This window comes from Balaenoptera musculus, chromosome 11, assembly GCF_009873245.2.
Source record: "Balaenoptera musculus isolate JJ_BM4_2016_0621 chromosome 11, mBalMus1.pri.v3, whole genome shotgun sequence".
Classification (NCBI taxonomy): Eukaryota; Metazoa; Chordata; class Mammalia; order Artiodactyla; family Balaenopteridae; genus Balaenoptera; species Balaenoptera musculus.
Window position 1 is genome coordinate 101,598,673 of NC_045795.1, and position 15,404 is coordinate 101,614,076.

Sequence of the window (15,404 nt, forward strand, 5' to 3'; positions counted from 1 at the left end):
GACAGAAGCACGTGTGACGACGTGGAGCTGTCTTACCTACAAAACACAGTCTACTCGCAATTGACTGGCACTGACCGGCCAGGAGGAGTTTTCTGGATTTGCTTCGACAGGGAGGAATAGTCATATCGTAGCATCCTGGCTTCTCCTGGTGGTCTCAGGGACCTTGGAGACGGCCCAGTCCCCCATTTAATTCTGCATGCCCTTTCCACCAACCCAGATTCTTGCATGCCTCCAGGGCCAGGGAGCTCCATTTTTTAGGTACAACCATCCGTCTTGAGACACCTGTAGTTCCTGAACAGTTTTTGCGATGGAGAGCCACAATCTCTGCCCCCGTTGTGGGCTGTGGGGCGTGGCTTCCCTGGCTCTACCTGCTCCCCTGCCCTGGGGCAGCCGTGTCAAGTCCGCGGGCAGGCCCGCCGGCCACTCCTCCCCGGCTAGGGGTCCTCAGCAGACAAACTGGTCTCCTTCACAAACGGAGCCCCCAGAATTCCAGATCTCACTCTCAAGGACCCATCCCCACGCCATCCCTGGAGCTTGATGGGATGACTGCTGGGAAGAGTTTCCAGGAGATAAGCGAGGCCTGGTGTGTGAGGATGAAATCAGCGCCACTGAGGATACAGCGCTTGCTCAGGATCTGATGGAGCCTGTTTGGATACGTAATTGTCATTCTGAGTGCGTCCCCCCTTCGTGACAATCATCTGTCCGAAAGAGCTCAGAATTCTCACCAAGGGGACAGCAGACGCGTTTAAAGAGGGCAGTGGCTTTGATTGGACCATTTCTAAGGTTCCAGTTCACTGTCTTCGACATGATCCAGGGCTACTGATTGTTTTGCCACAAATATCTTTTACGAGTGAACATTTACAGAAGGAAATCTCTTGGGCTTCTCCCCACCAGAGCAGGAAACCGGCTGACCGTGTAATTCCGCGCGCTGGTCCCGGGGTGCCCAGCTTCCGGCCTCATCGGTCAGGACAGCCTGGCCATGGTATTGGAAGTGTCATTTCTGCTGGTGGCATCCAAACTCAGAGCGTTCACGCACTCTTGTTGGGAGTTGGAAGCTCTTTGGTGAAGATTTTAACAAGGGCAGTGGAGAGAGCTATCTGGACTTGTTAAACCTCAGTCTCCCGTCATGATGTGAGAGGAGGAAAGAGCATTCTCTCGTTCATCTACTTCTTTGTTCTTTGTCCTGCTGGGCCCTGCCTGCTGCCCTGCCATACTCCCCGCCCATGCCCAGTGCCTCTCTGGGTCCTTCACACACTGTGTCCCCTTAGCCCGGCTCAGCCTTCCCACTGAAGCAACACGTTATTCACCGAACACTGTTCCCTGAACGTGTGTTAATCCCATGTCTGCTGTGCACAGATGCCTTGCTCGGCTTCAGGAATTCAGCGGGGAGCGGGGGAATTTACCCAAGGGCTCATCCAGGGCCTGAGTAAGCCCTGGGCATTATCTAGGCCTAGGGGAGAGGAGGGGAGGACCCACCCCTGTGCAAAGGCCTTGAGGTGGTCAGTGGGAGGCACTGTAAAAAGCCCATGTGAGTTCAGGATGGGGACAGTGGCCATTCTGTCCATTGACTTAGGACCAAACCCTGCCTCTTCCCACCCAACTGCCTTCCTGGGCTGATACAGTCAGAGGGCTTGAGTCTGAATCCTGGCCTGTCACAGCTGATAGCTGTGTGACCCGGGCCAGTGGCTTCCCCTCGTGAAGGCTTGGTTCTCTCATCTGTGAAATCGGGGGGAGGCTGTGCAAATCATAGGACCAGCTCGCAGGACTTTGGGGAAGTCTAGGTGGATGTGTGTAATGCACCTGAAACGCTGCCATGGCCAGTACTCAGTGAATGTGCGCTGCTACTCTCTGTTGTTATGATTATTATTACTCCTTTGGTTCAAAGCTGATGACTCGTGGAGGCTAGTGGGTAAGGTCACAGGCTTTGCCATTAAACTTGGGAGTCAAGTAGTGCCAGTTCCTCCGTCTGCCTGCTGTGTGACCTTGGGCAAGTCACTTCACCTCTCTGAGCTGCATTTTGTTATCCACAAAATGGGGAAGCTAATTCTAAGGGAGCCTTCTGATATGTGCTTGCATGTATTGGCATAAGGACAGGCTGCGTACATGAATTAGCTCGCCCTGGTTGTGCTGGGAGAGGGGAAATGGAGCCGGGATGGACGGGGAGAGAGCAGGCACGGGGATACTGTGAACTTGCTCTGCGCACGTGCCTTTTCTGTTAGATGTGCTCCAAGGAGCACGCATTCCTTTTGCAATGAAAACAAAGCAGCCCCCAAAGTGGAAGAGTTAAATGAAATAGAGGTCCTACCTTCTTCCCAGGGTGCAGTGAGGATTAAATGAGTTAATACCTGTAAACTGATTAGAATAGGGTCTGGAATGTGATAAGTGCTGAGTAAATGTTAGTTGTTAATAATAATAATAAATTATTATTATTACCATCACCATTACTTTTCAAGCGGCTCTGCAAAATCATTAGCCTCTGTCATGTCACTCTGAGAGAGGTGAGGTCCTCTTTAATCCTGGGGGCGTGGGGTACCCAGGGATGCTGAGAGTCACCTGTTCCAGGCAGGAAGGTAAGAAGCCCCACGTGGTTCTGGGCAGGGCAGCAGCCCCTGTGAATGGCCCCCACGCTCTTATCTAGTGCTGCAAGTTTTGGGAGCCCCTCTGTTCTAGGGTGGGAAGGGCAGGTGTGTCCCTTTAGTCTGGTGACTGAGACGCCCTTGAGAGTCTGATAAAGCCTGAAGGTAGAGAGGAGATGTCTGGGTGGAAACTGAGTCAGGTCCAAGCACTGGACCTGCAACTGTGACTTCCAGCCCTCCTCCAGCCCTGGCAGGTTGGAAGGCAGGGGACGGGGCCCCCAAGGCCAAGAGCCGGGGGTGGCTCTTGTGGGTCACCAGGTGGATGGCTAGGGAGCTTCTCGTGAGCTTCTCCCCTGTCTGCAGCCTGGGACCCCGAGCGCTGGCCCAGGGAGAAGCAGGAGGATGTGGGTTTATTTTAAGATGCAGGAGACCTTGCAAGAGGCGTGTAAGCATTTCGCAGAATGGGTCTCTGTAGATGTCGTTTGCATGACAAGTGTCTAAATCATCAGAAATAGGGAGGAAACTGCAACTGAGGATGAGCAGAGATACCCTGGAAACGGAGGCCTTTCAGTACTTATTTCCAGTTGATGACAACGCCCTTGGGTTTGGGATTTGGGGAGAGGAAGTGGGAAACAGGTCCGTTGGGAGTTGGGGCTGATTCATGCCTTGTGAGGCCTAAATCATAGAACTTATATAGTTTGGTGTGGCGCTTTTTAAGAAAAAGACCCCAGAATTAGGTGTCAGATCTGAGAAGGGGCCAAACAAGTGAGGGCCCTGCAGTTTCAGCCTCCATAGCTTCCCGGGAAACCTGCCTCTGGTGGTGAGTCAAACCCAGGGTTTTAGTAAGACAACCTTTGTCTGCGTGTCCACTCTGCCCCTATAGGCTGTGTGACCTTGACCTGACCACCTCTCCTGTGTGGACCCCCAGAGGGTGCACTGGACCCAGTGGGCTGTGTGACCTTGACCTGGCCACCTCTCCTGTGTGGACCCCCAGAGGGTGCATTGGACCCAGTGGGCTGTGTGACCTTGACCTGACCACCTCTCCTGTGTGGACCCCCAGAGGGTGCACTGGACCCAGTGGGCTGTGTGACCTTGACCTGGCCACCTCTCCTGTGTGGACCCCCAGAGGGTGCATTGGACCCAGTGGGCTGTGTGACCTTGACCTGGCCACCTCTCCTGTGTGGACCCCCAGAGGGTGCATTGGACCCAGTGGGCTGTGTGACCTTGACCTGGCCACCTCTCCTGTGTAGACCCCCAGAGGGTACATACTAAGGCCCTGTACTCACATATGAGACAGACAGTGCCGACAGCGTGGACTTCCTCCCCAGGGAGAGATGAAAGACACGAGGCTGTTTAAAGACTCCAAATGGGCCGCTCTACCATATTTAAATGCTGTTTTGACTCACGCTTCCATTAAGCTACTTGACAGCCGCCTAATGCATCTCGTATTTTTATTGTTTTGCATCTCAGGCGAAGATACCAGCAATGTTGTAAAACCTCCCATGGGACTGGAGTGGCCCTCCTCTCTGTCGGCTGCAGTCCCCCCACCATGACCCCCGCTGCCCTGGCCTGGACCGTGTGTGTGCCCATATGCGTGTGCGTGACGTATGTGTGTGGGGAGGGGGCTGTGGACACTTGTGGGGTTTCTCTTTTGGAGCCTCTTGCCTCCTTAGTTTGTGCTGAACGCGCGCACACACACACACAGACACACACACACACACACACACGCCTCACTGCCCAAGCTGGTGCCTTGCTGTGATGGCTTTGGTCCTAGCTCTGTGGTGGCCCACCCCCATCCAGATCAAGTCAGCTTCAGGTCCAGCTTGACCTAGGGGCTCAAGTTATGACCTCGGGAGTTACCTTAGCCCTGTTCTCCATGTTGGGCTCACTCTCCGGGCTGTGAGCTGCATGTCGTGGCCCTGGCAGCCCCCGCAGAGGGCAGAGAGCTTCTCATCCACAGTAGTTCTGTTGTAAATCCTGGCATGGGTTTGCTGGGCCCAGGTCACATGTTCATCCTCAAACAGGTGACTGAAACGAAGGCGATGAAATCTGTTGAGTGGCCAGATCTAGGTTATACGTTCACCTTTTGATTCTGATATTATGGAGGGTTAACTTCCCCTAAACCACGTGGACTAGGAAAGGCTGGGTGGGTAGCTGAGCGTCTTCAGAATAAAAAAGAGGTACTATTGGCATAAGATGAGGAGACAGAGGGCAGGCAGGAAAGGCAGTCACAGACGTCCCCTACCCCACCCAGGGCAGGGGAGCATCCTGGGTCTGAGGGGATAAGTTCACCCCACACGGAGTGGAGAACCCAACTCAGAACCCCTAAGAACCACACATACATCAGGGGTCAGGGGTCATGGAGCCTGGAGTTGAGAGCCAAATGGAGACAGGGCTTGAGGCAAGCAGGGTGGAAACAAGCACAGGCTTTGCTGCTGGGGCTGCTGCCTTGGAGGCTGAGGCACAGGTGCCCAGGGGCTGTGTCAGTATGGAGCCCAGATACTGACAGGGAAGAGCAGACAGGCTGAGGCCCTCTGGGGGGATTCTCCGGGGAACTTGTTAGAAATGCAGTGTCTCAGGCCCCACTCCCCACCTCCTGTATCACAGTCTGAATTTTAATCAGATCTTCAGGTGATCCATGTGCACCGCTGCTCTAAAGATTCATCTCTTGTCTCTTAGCCCTCACATTCAAGGGGGGTGGCACTTAGGTCTTCCTGGGTGCAGTGTGGCCCTGTGTATGAAGGAGCCTTAACCATATTCATGCTCTATGATGCAGCCAATATTTCTACTTCGGGGACGTTACTGAACAACATCACCAGAGTCAGGGACAAAGAATGCTCTGCACAAAGACTGTAAGAGACTATTGTGAACAATTCTATGTCAATAAATTAGACAACCTAGAAGAGATGGATAAATTCCTAGAAACATGCAACCTACCAAAATGGAATGAAGAAGAAATAGAAAGCCTGAACGGACCAATAATAAATATGGAGAATTGAAAGAGCTGAATTACCAGGACCAGAAAAAAAGAAAAACCAACAAAGAAAAACCCAGGACCAGATGTCTTCACAGGGGAAATCTACCAAACATTTAAATAAGAATTAATACCAATCCTTCTTAAACCCTTCCAAAAAATAGAAGAAGGAACCCTTCTGAACTAATTTCATGAGCCAGCATTACTCTGACACCAAAGCCGGACAAAAAATTAGAAATAGAGGGGCTTCCCTGGTGGCGCAGTGGTTGAGAATCTGCCTGCCGATTCAGGGGACACGGGTTCAAGCCCTGGTCTGGGAAGATCCCACATGCCGCGGAGCAACTAGGCCTGTGAGCCACAACTACTGAAAAAAAAAGAAAAAAAAAAATTAGAAATAGAGCTACCATATGATCCAGCAATCCCACTTCTGAGTATGTACACAAAGGAATTGAAATCAGGATCTCAAGGAGATATCTGCCCCCCTGTTCATTGCATCATTGTTCACAATAGCCAAGACACGGAAGCAACCTAAATGTGCATTGACTGATGAATGGATGAAGAAAATATGATATATACATGCAACGGACTATTATTCTGCCTTAAAAAAAGGGAATCCTGTCATGTCACAACATGGATAAACCTGGAGGGTGTGATGCTCAGTGAAATGTCAGAAGGACAAATTCTACATAATGCCACTTATATGAGGGATCTAAAATAGTCAAACTCATAGAAGAGAGTAGAGCAGTGGCTGCCAGCGGCTGGGGAGAGGGAAATGCACAGGCGATGGTCAAAGGGTACAAAGTTTCAGTCGTGCAACATGAGTAAGTTCTAGAGATTTGCATGGCATAGTCCGTAGAGATAATAATGCCTTATTAAATGCTTGGAACTTGCCTAAGAGGATAGATCTTCTGTTAAGTATTCTTATCACAAAAAAAACAGTAAATAAAGGGGGTGGAGGAAACTTCTGGAGGTGATGGATATGTTTATGGCATTGATTGTGGTGATGGTGTCACAGACATATACTTATCTCCAAAGTCATCTAAATACATACAGCTTTTTCTGTGTCAATTATACCTCAATACAGTAATTTAAAAATAAATAAATAAATGAAAAAGAGTGGATGGAGAGGAACCTGACTTGGTCTAGGGAGCTGAAGGCCTCGTGGCCAAGGCTGCTGGGATGTTCATAATCCACATTAAGTGAGCAGAGCTGGCATAAATAGAATGATATAAACTGCATCATTTTGACTATATAAAAATAATAATAAAAAAACAAAGCCTGGAGATAAACATGCAAATATATTACAGTACCTCCAGGTGGTGGATTACAGGTGGTTTTTTTTTTTTTGATGTATGGATTGTTATTTGTCTTTTATTTCTGGAATTTTTAAATTTTATTTTATTTATTTTTTATACAGCAGGTTCTTATTAGTTATCTATTTTATACATATCAGTGTATACATGTCAATCCCAATCTCCTAATTCATCCCACCACCACCCCCGCACCACTTTCCCCCCTTGGTGTCCATACGTTTGTTCTCTACATCTGTGTCTCTATTTCTGCCCTGCAAACCAGTTCATCTGTACCATTTTTCTAGGTTCCACATATATGCGTTAATATACAGTATTTGTTTTTCTCTTTCTGACTTACTTCACTCTGTATGACAGTCTCTAGATCCATCCACGACTCTACAAATGATCCAATTTCGTTCCTTATTATGGCTGAGTAATATTCCATTGTATATATGTACCACATCTTCTTTATCCATTCATCTGTCGATGGACACTTAGGTTGCTTCCATGTCCTGGCTATTGTAAATAGTGCTGCAATGAACATTGGGGTGCATGTGTCTTTTTGAATTATGGTTTTCTCAGGGTATATGCCCAGTAGTGGGATTGCTGGGTCATATGGTAATTCTATTTTTAGTTTTTTAAGGAACCTCCATACTGTTCTCCATAGTGGCTGTATCAATTTACATTGCCAGCAACAGTGCAAGAGGGTTCCCTTTTCTCCACACCCTCTCCAGCATTTATTGTTTGTAGATTTTTGGATGATGGCCGTTCTGACCGGTGTGAGGTGATACCTCACTGTAGTTTTGATTTGCATTTCTCTAATGATTAGTGGTGTTGAGCATCCTTTCATGTGTTTGTTGGCAATCTGTATATCTTCTCTGGAGAAATGTCTCTTTAGGACTTCTGCCCATTTTGGGGTTGGGTTGTTTGTTTTTTTAATATTGAACTGCATGAGCTGCTTATATATTTTGGAGATTAATCCTTTGTCAGTTGCTTCGTTTGCAAATACTTTCTCCCATTCTGAGGGTCGTCTTTTCATCTTGTTTGTGGTTTCCTTTGCTGTGCAAAAGCTTTTAAGTTTCATTAGGTCCCATTTGTTTATTTTTGTTTTTATTTCTGTTTCTCTAGGAGGTGGGTCAAAAAGGATCTTGCTGTGATTTATGTCCTAGAGTGTTCTGCCTGTGTTTTCCTCTAAGAGTTTGATAGTGTCTGGCCTTACATTTAGGTCTTTAATCCATTTTGAGTTTATTTTTGTGTATGGTGTTAAGGAGTGTTCTAATTTCATTCTTTTACATGTAGCTGTCCAATTTTCCCAGCACCACTTATTGAAGAGGCTGTCTTTCCTCCATTGTATATCCTTGCCCCCTTTGTCATAGATTAGTTGACCATAGGTGCGTGGGTTTATCTCTGGGCTTTCTATCCTGTTCCATTGATCTATATTTCTGTTTTTGTGCCAGTACCATATTGTCTTGATTACTGTAGCTTTGTAGTATAGTCTGAAGTCAGGGCATCTGATTCCTCCAGCTCCATTTTTTTCCCTCAAGACTGCTTTGGCTTTTCGGGATCTTTTGTGTCTCCATACAAATTTTAATATTTTTTGTTCTAGTTCTGTAAAAAATGCCACTGGTAATTTGATAGGGATTGCATTGAATCTGTAGATTGCTTTGGGTAGTATAGTCATTTTCTTCACAATATTGATTCTTCCAATCTAAGAACATGGTATATCTCTCCATCTGTTTGTGTCATCTTTGATTTCTTTCATCAGGGTCTTATAGTTTTCTGAGTACAGGTCTTTTACCTCCTTAGGTAGGTTTATTCCTAGGTATTTTATTCTTTTTGTTGCAGTGGTGAATGGGATTGTTTCCTTAATTTCTCTTTCTGATCTTTCATTGTTAGTGTATAGGAATGCAAGAGATTTCTGTGCATTAATTTTGTATCCTGCAACTTTACCAAATTCATTGATTAGCTCTAGTAGTTTTCTGGTGGCATCTTTAGGATTCTCTATGTATAGTATCATGTCATCTGCAAAGTGACAGTTTTACTTCTTCTTTTCCAATTTGTATTCCTTTTATTTCTTTTTCTTCTCTGATTGCCATGGCTAGGACTTCCAGAACTATGTTGAATAATAGTGGTGAGAGTGGACATCCTTGTCTTGTTCCTGATCTTAGAGGAAATGCTTTCAGTTTTTCACCATTGAGAATGATGTTTGCTGTGGGTTTGTCGTATATGGCCTTTATTATGTTGAGGTAGATTCCCTCTATGCCCACTTTCTGGAGAGTTTTTATCATAAATGGGTGTTGAATTTTGTCAAAGGCTTTTTCTGCATCTATTGAGATGATCATATGGTTTTTATTCTTCAATTTGTTAGTAAGGTATATCACATTGATTGATTTGTGTATATTGAAGAATCTTTGCATTCCTGGGATAAATCCCACTTGATCATGGTGTATGATCCTTTTAATGTGTTGTTGGATTCTGTTTGCTGGTATTTTGTTGAAGATTTTTGCATCTATATTCGTCAGTGATATTGGTCTGTAATTTTCTTTTTTTGTAGTATCTTTGTCTGGTTTTGGTATCAGGGTGATGGTGGCCTCATAGAATGAGTTTGAGAGTGTTCCTTCCTCTGCAATTTTTTGGAAGAGGTTGAGAAGGATGGGTGTTAGCTCTTCTCCAAATGTTCGATAGAATTCACCTGTGAAGCCATCTGGTCCTGGACTTTTGTTTGTTGGAAGATTTTTAATCACAGTTTCAATTTCATTACTTGTGATTGGTCTGTTCATATTTTCTATTTCTTCTGGGTTCAGTCTTGGAAGGTTATACCTTTCTAAGAATTTGTCCATTTCTTCCAGGTTGTCCATTTTATTGGCATAGAGTTGCTTGTAGTAGTCTCTTAGGTTGCTTTGTATTTTTGTGGTGTCTGTTGTAACTTCTCCTTTTTCATTTCTAATTTTATTGATTTGAGTCCTCTCCCTCTTTTTCTTGATGAGTCTGGCTAAAGGTTTATCAATTTTGTTTATCTTCTCAAACAAACAGCTTTTAGTTTTATTGATCTTTACTATTGTTTTCTTTGTTTCTATTTCATTTATTTCTGCTCTGATCTTTATGATTTCTTTCCTTCTACTAACTTTGGGGTTTTTCTTTGTTCTTCCTTCTCTAGTTCCTTTAGGTGTAAGGTTAGATTGTTTATTTGAGATTTTTCTTGTTTCTTGAGGTAGGCTTGTATTGCTATAAACTTCCCTCTTAGAAGTGCTTTTGCTGCATCCCATAGGTTTTGGATCATCGTGGTTTCATTGTAATTTGTTTGTAGGTATTTTTTTATTTCCTCTTTGATTTCTTCAGTGATCTCTTGGTTATTTAGTAATGTATTGTTTAATCTCCATGTGTTTGTGATTTTTACGGTTTTTTTCCCCCTGTAATTGATTTCTAATCTCATAGCGTTGTGGTCAGAAAAGATGCTTGATATGATTTCAGTTTTTTTAAATTTACCAAGGCTTGATTTGTGACCCAAGATGTGATCTATCCTGGAGAATGTTCTGTGCGCACTTGAGAAGAAAGTGTAATCTGCTGTTTTTGGATGGAATGTCCTATAAATATCAATTAAATCTATCTGGTCTATTGTGTCATTTAAAGCTTGTGTTTCCTTATTAATTTTCTGTTTGGATGATCTGTCCATTGGTGTAAGTGAGGTGTTAAAGTCCCCCGTTATTATTGTGTTAAGGTCGATTTCCTCTTTTATAGCTGTTAGAAGTTGCCTTATGTATTGAGGTGCTCCTGTGTTGGGTGCATATATATTTATAATTGTTATATCTTCTTGGATTGATCTCTTGATCATTATGTAGTGTGCTTCCTTGTCTCTTGTAACATTCTTTATTTTAAAGTCTATTTTATCTGATCTGAGTATTGCTACTCCAGCTTTCTTTTGATTTCCATTTGCATGGAATATCTTTTTCCATCCCCTCACTTTCAGTCTGTATGTGTCCCTAGGTCTGAAGTGGGTCTCTTGTAGACAGCATATATATGGGTCTTGTTTTTGTATCCATTCAGCGAGCCTGTGTCTTTTGGTTGGAGCATTTAGTCCCTTCATGTTTAAGGTAATTATCAATATGTATGTTCCTATTACCATTTTCTTAATTGTTATGGGTTTGTTTTTGTAGGTCCTTTTCTTCTCTTGTGTTTCCCACTTAGAGAAGTTCCTTTAGCATTTGGTGTAGAGCTGGTTTGGTGGTGCTGAATTCTCTCAGCTTTTGCTTGTCTGTAAAGCTTTTAATTTCTCCATCGAATCTGAATGATATCCTTGCTGGGTAGAGCAATCTTGGTTGTAGGTTCTTCCCTTTCATTACTTTAAATATATTGTGCCAGTCCCTTCTGGCTTGTAGAGTTTCTGCTGAGAAATCAGCTGTTAACCTTATGGGAGTTCCCTTGTATGTTATTTGTCATTTTTCCCACGTTGCCTTCAATAATTTTTCTTTCTCTTTAATTTTTGTCAATTTGATTACTGTGTGTCTCGATGTGTTTCAGTACCTCCAGGTGGTGGATTACAGATGATTTTTACTTGTTTATCTTAAACGTTTCTGTATTTCTTCCACACAGGAAAAACAATGGAGGTGATTTCAGAATCTGAATTTGTATCAGTCACAGTGATTAGTTCTAGACGACAGAATCCACTCTTTCTGATTTGAGCAGGAGAGGACTTATTCCTGGGTGTTAGGACTGAGATTCCAGGACTGCCAGGGGACCAAGATTGGATGCCCCATAGCCAGGGACAACACAGCCTGGACAGTCGCCTACCCCCACCTGACCCTGTTGCCATGGAAACCCCACTGTCTGTAATGCTCAGGCCCAGACCCCTCTGTTCCTTGCCAGCCAGGAGCCCCATCCCTCCACCACCCTGTGTTGTTTGCTTCCACCTTTTAAATCTTACATAGACATCTGTCCAGAGGACCTCAGGTCACCTGCCGAACTCTAGATGCAAGGTTTCAGTTTTCCGGAGGCTAACATACACAAGGCATGGAAGGAGGGGTTGGCACACATGTTGAATGAGTCAGCAGGATCCGCCACAGAAGTGAAACAAGAGGACGAAATGATCGCTTGTACCCTTGACATTCTGAAGTCCACATGGCGGCTCAGTTCTCCATGGTGTTATCATAAGGACAGCAGGGGGCTCTCTCTTAGTCCAGGGAGCGCGGGCTGCAGAGCCCCTCACCGCAGCCTCTCACTTCCAACCGCCAGCACCTCTGTGCCTGGGGTCTTCTCTTGAGGCTGGAGACCCCTTGGCCTCCTGTGTGGCAGGCTGGAGTGTGGAGACTTACTGTCCCCTAGGAGCAGACTCAGCTAGGACTGCAGCAGCCTTACCCCTTGAATGGGAACTCCGCACTGGCCCCCAGGGCTCCCTGGTGGACCAGTTCTTGTTGCCTGCAGTGGAGGGCTCCCACCGTGGGGGGCAGCTTGATAACAGCCATAATTAGGCAACTTCTCTTTGTCTTCTCACTTCCCTTGCCTTCACCTCCCAAGTAAACTCCTTGTGCCAGCATCCTTATCTCCAGGTGTGTCTAGAGCATCCCAAACGAAGGCATCTCTGACCTGAGCATCACACATGTGAAGCCTCGTCCTGGCTCTGGACGACCCGCTGGGGACAGTCCCCTGAGGTTGGGTTGAGAGGTATGAGACCGCTTCTGTGACCTCACCTCCATTCGTGCCAGTTTGGGAAGTCATCCTGTTCCTGGTTCCCATTCACGGGCAGGAAACCAGAGGGCTCTGGGCTGCTCCCACTGCCTGCTGCCCAGTACACGCTGGCGCCACGTCTGCGCGCACACAGGCCTCATCTGCCCACCCCCCTCTGCGTCGTTCATTGCTCCTTCTGTCCTAGGACCGGCAGCGATATGCCCTGGGGTTCCGAGGGTCCTCTGAATGTGCTGTCCTTGGTGTAAATGTGACTCCGCGGTGTGTGGCTTTCAGTGTGTGGGGTTTGGGCCAACTCCATCGTGGGTTCACACGGCAGCCTTTTCCGTGGAGCCTGCTGGGTGCCAGGCCCTTGCTGGGCTCCGGGCGTGGGATGCATCATCTGTGGAAGCCACCCTTCCCGCTGCGTGAGTCAGGGAGCTTCAGGCAGCTTTACTGGCCAGCTCCTCTGATCGGGCATCAGCCTACCTAACCCGTCCGTGCCGGCTTTTGCCAGGGCTTCCTGAGAACGGCTTCGGAGAGTCTCCAGCTGACAGAGGGCTGGTTTGACCTTGTCTCGGCCCCTGGGGGAGAGGGCACAAGGTCTGTTCCGGTCTTCATCACCTGCCAGCGTCCAGGCAGTGTGGCCGTGATGGTGGGCGCTGATGCCCACTTGGAAGGGAGTCCAGGGTCCTTCTGGACAGGGGTTTACACGCAGGCAGCTGGGAACTACCTGCTGTCTCCTTGCCGCTGGTGAGAGCAAGGGGCGGGCTGGGTGCTGCCAGGGGAGCCCAGGCTCATCCGCCTGTGACAGTGGGCCTGGGTGCTTGAGTGGCGAACTGGGGGCTCTGTCCCCCTTCGTGCTCCTCCCACCGCTCTTATCTCTGAGGAAATTCCAAGGGTTTTGGAAGCTTTGAGCAGGAAACTGTCGATGAAGACCAACTGCATATGAGAAAGATATTTTTGTAAGAGGGGCTTGCGCAGGCGCGTGGCCCATAGCACTCGGCCGTTACTGAGCAACCAAAACCGTTACTGCAAGACCCTGAGAGCAGGAAGCTTAGTGCGAGACCCTTAGCTCCGCGGTTAGACGCCACCCTCCGCCACCGGTGGTCCTCGCGGCGGAGAGCGCAGTAAGAGGCGGATCACGGCCTTCTCCCCGGGGCTTTCCAGGCCCTCCCGCCTCGGGCCGGCGGGTGAGCTGGGCGGCCCGGGGGACAGGCCGCGTCCCGCAGGGTCCTCGCCACGGCTGCCCACTGGCCGGGCCCAGGCCTTGAGGTGGCGGTGACCCTCTCCCCATCCCCACCTACGCGACCTAGTGGCGGCAGCAGTCTGCATGGGTTGCGGTCCGTGGGACCTGGCACACGCTCCCCCCGCCTCCCGTTTGGGCGGCCTGAGGAGCCTGAGGGCCGGCTGGGTGCTGGGCTCCCGGCTGCCTCGGCGATGACAGCTGGTCAGGCTCTGGGGACCTGGCCCTGAGGGCGCCGCCAGCTGAGATCTGCCTCTTCAGCCAGGCCTGGGCAGTGGCCAGAGGACCCAGACGGATGCTCCCAGGCAGGGCACCCAGCCCCCGCAGGGACCCCCTCCTCTTAGCCGGGCCTGGACCTCGGAGGGCGAAAGTCGAGCCTTGGGACCTTGCCCTTTCTTGTCAGAGAAATAACAGAGAATAACATTTGTTTTGGTGGAGGGTTACAGGAACATCGTTCCCTGCCCAGGTCCTGACCTCAAGGACAAAGGATCCGACACCGAGAAGTTAACCATGCCCCTCCCTCACCTTTGGGGGTTTTTAAGGCATGAGCCACCTGTCTCCTTGCACAGCCCTGCAATAAACCTTTCTCTGCTCCACACGCGACATTTTCGTATTGTTTGGATTCACTGTGTGTTGGGCACATGGACTTGCGTTTGGTAACACTTTGGTCATCTGAATGACCAAATATGTAAATACACATTTCTTATAAATGACAGTATCCCTGGGTAACCAGTTCCTGATCAGGAATCACACACCTGCAAACCTGTGTCCCCTTCCATCACCAGCCCTGTCACCTCTGCCCAGACTTTGAACACGGCAGAATGTGGTTTGCTGGCCGCTGAGGTTGCGTCAGGAGCTCGGCCTGGCAGGAAGAGGGTGGAGTTGGCATATCTGGGTTCAAAATGCACCTGGCACTGGCCGGTCATGTGACTGTGACACTTAGCCTCCGGGACCCTCAGTCCCTCATGTGCTCAGCGGGGACCGTGCTGGACCTGCCAGGTTGCTGTGGAAATCACAGATTACCTGCGTCAGGGCCCAGCCCAGGGCTTGGCACACAGTGAGGACCGAATAAGGAGCCTGTCTCGTTGTCATCGTTGGTGGCACCCGAGGCTTGACGGGACGTGGCCTGTGGCTGTGACACATGAGACACCTGAGCGTGACGCTGAGACACGCTCCGTGGCCTGTGGCGTTGTGTGGCTACAGCGAGAGCCGTGGACATGGTGTTCTGGACAGCCACCAGCTGCCGGCGTCCCAGAGACACGGTCCTGCACCGGCCTGTCCATCAGCTTGAAAGGCCACCGGGACGACGTCTTCTCCGACGCAGCAGACAGGGGGACGGGGCACAGCGTGGTCTCCTGAGGTCAGCCAGGCTGGCTCAGTGGGAGAAGCCGCCCCCGGCTTCCGTGCTGAGGGGGCCGTGCAGCCAGTCTTCAAGATGACTGACTGGAAAGGCAACTTGCTGAAAGAAAAGCCATCTGACTTTGGGTTAAGCGTGTTTTTATTTCTCAGGCTCTCTGGCAGTGAAATCCAATTTGGGATGTTCGGGGATTAGGTCCCAAATGTGCTTACTCGCAGCCCTTTACTTGTTCAGACCCAGGAAGCCCACCAGCCTCTTTCGCCCTGAGCTGTTTAATCCCAAAGTCCCTTTCCCTCGGCTT

At 48.5% G+C, this 15,404-nt stretch overlaps 1 protein-coding gene across 5 annotated transcripts in view; it reads left to right on the forward strand.

Annotated features, from left to right (window-relative positions):
* Positions 1–15,404, forward strand: part of IQSEC1 (IQ motif and Sec7 domain ArfGEF 1) — a 331,819-nt gene that overhangs the window by 80,084 nt on the left and 236,331 nt on the right. The gene's annotated exons all lie outside the window — the stretch shown is intronic.